We start from the raw sequence: 2,148 nt of genomic DNA, 5'->3' as shown, positions 1-2,148 counted from the left end.
AGCAAATATTCCAGAATCATTGTGCAATCTGAGGACAAAATTCATGTTATCTGTTTTTTTCCCAAATATTGTTTACTTTTGTCTCAAAAGTGAGCAAAGGAGGGATAAATGGGGATGGAAAGAGACTTGACTCTGGGTGAAAAGTGCACAATGCAGTGTGCAGATGATTTCTTTTTCATTCCTTTTTTTTTAGTTGTAAACTTGAAACCTGTATGATTTTATTAACCAATGTCACCCCAATAAATTTAATTAAAAAAATATAAACCACTCAAAATCCCATCAATAGAAATAACTATTAACATTTTGTTGAACATCCTTCCAGACATCTTTCTTTGCCTGTATAGATATAATTTCGTATCACTATGTATTTTCACATTCTGAGTCATACCCTGTTTCTTTTTCCAATAATATTTTCTGACTTCTTTTCACATGAATAAATAAAAATTGACTTGATTTTTTTAAATTATGATTTTTATCAGTTTTGATTTATTTAGTTCATTATTTCCATTTCTTTTCCAGAAATTATTTGACTTAGATTTGTGAAATAATTTAATAATTTCCTCCACTAAATAGAATTCAACAACAATCTGGGTTTTTGCAGTTATCTCCAATAACCCTATTACTTCTGAACTTTGATGTCTAAGTAATAGATTATAGAAATATGAGAAATATTTAGCCATTAATTTCTATTCTGACCATCCAAATTAGTTCAAATGTGAAATAGTTGTAAAAAGAAGTTTAAATTTTGATTTATTTTTTCTCCATGACTTGATGCTAGTACCCTATAATACAAGCTCCATTGGACCAGCCCAGTCAGCAGAAAGTTTTTGCTTGGTTGGAAGTTTTCAAATGTGAATCATAAATAGATCAATTTGGGAAAGCACCTAACCTGATGAACTACTTATTTTATCTTTTCCCACTTTCCAAAACAACTCCAAATATTAATTTAATAAAGTACTGTTTTTCTTGTAATACTAGTAAAATGACAATGAAATATCATACTGAAACACATTACAAACATTAATTAGATCAATACTTATAAAACATTTGCATTAAATATCTTTAATTTCAAGAATAGAAACTGTATCTTAGCCCTTGTTGGTCAGTATATTTGTTTTAAGATGATGTTATTTTTTACTTTGAGTAAAATTGAAATGCTTGAGAAATATTATAGTCATTCTCCTGGCCTAGAGTATACTTACCTTGCCAAGTACATCTGGAACTAGTTTAAGAAGCATAGAATTGTGTCACTAAATAGTCTGTAGATAAAGAATTCTAACACAAAAACCAAGATGGAGGCATAGGTAAACACCAGAAATTGCTGCCTCACACAACCACTTCAAAAATACAACTAAAAGATAAAACAGACATCATCCAGAACCACAGGAAGGCTGGCTGAGTGGAAATTCTACAACTAGAAGGAGAGAGAAAAGCACACTGAGACTCAGAGGAGGTGCGGAAGTAAAGTGCAGAGGTACGGAGGCACACGCGGAAAGGGCTGGCAGCTGAGGACACGGTTGTCTTTTTCAATCAGGAGGGAGTCTCAAGCTCCTGACTGCTGTGAACTCCAGTTCTGGGTGAGTCTCTGGGGACCCAGACTCATACAGGAGAAACTGGACTGTCTGGCATTGATCAGAGCTCAAGGGCAACTTTCTCTCAGAGGTACTTGCAGTGATTTCCGGGACACTGAGAAGCAGGGCCTCTTAGGGTAGGACTAAGGAGCAGCAATAGCTGCTTGCTCTGCCCTGTATATCCCCAGAGACCCAGCCTCACCCAAGCTGTGCACAGAGGCTTTTGCATATGAAAGGCCTGGCCCTTTGCAATCTGAAAATTACCTAACTGCAGCTGGGTCAGAGAAACCCAGAAATTCCAAAAGAAGGCCCAAGGCCCCACAGCAGCTTGCATTGCTTCACAGCTGGGTTCCTGCTGGGTAGCCTCAGGAAGAGGCTAAATTAGCACCTCCTTAGAGATCCAAGAGCCAGTGAACCCAGTGGTCGGAGTGGGACCATCCAGATTGCAGCTCCTCAGATCCATAAGGGACACACTCAGGGGTCAGACTCAGTGAGAACCAAAGGCCCACTGAAGCAAATCTTGCCCCATAAGGGTGCCTCCAGTACAGAAGTCCTCCCACCATAGACACACCTGATT

At 37.7% G+C, this 2,148-nt stretch overlaps 1 long non-coding RNA gene across 1 annotated transcript in view; it reads left to right on the top strand.

The window, feature by feature from the left end:
- Positions 1–1,608: 1,608 nt before the first annotated feature.
- LOC107183664 overlaps positions 1,609–2,148 on the top strand; it is an 11,082-nt gene continuing 10,542 nt past the window's right edge. Inside the window, exon 1 of the long non-coding RNA XR_001514447.1 lies at positions 1,609–1,620. This is a non-coding gene — a long non-coding RNA (uncharacterized LOC107183664). The remainder of the gene's footprint in view (positions 1,621–2,148) is intronic.

The sequence above is a fragment of the Myotis davidii genome, unplaced genomic scaffold (assembly GCF_000327345.1).
Source record: "Myotis davidii unplaced genomic scaffold, ASM32734v1 scaffold342, whole genome shotgun sequence".
NCBI classification, from domain to species: domain Eukaryota; kingdom Metazoa; phylum Chordata; class Mammalia; order Chiroptera; family Vespertilionidae; genus Myotis; species Myotis davidii.
Note: the sequence above shows the minus strand (reverse complement) of the source record. Positions and strands in the feature narration are given on the sequence as shown.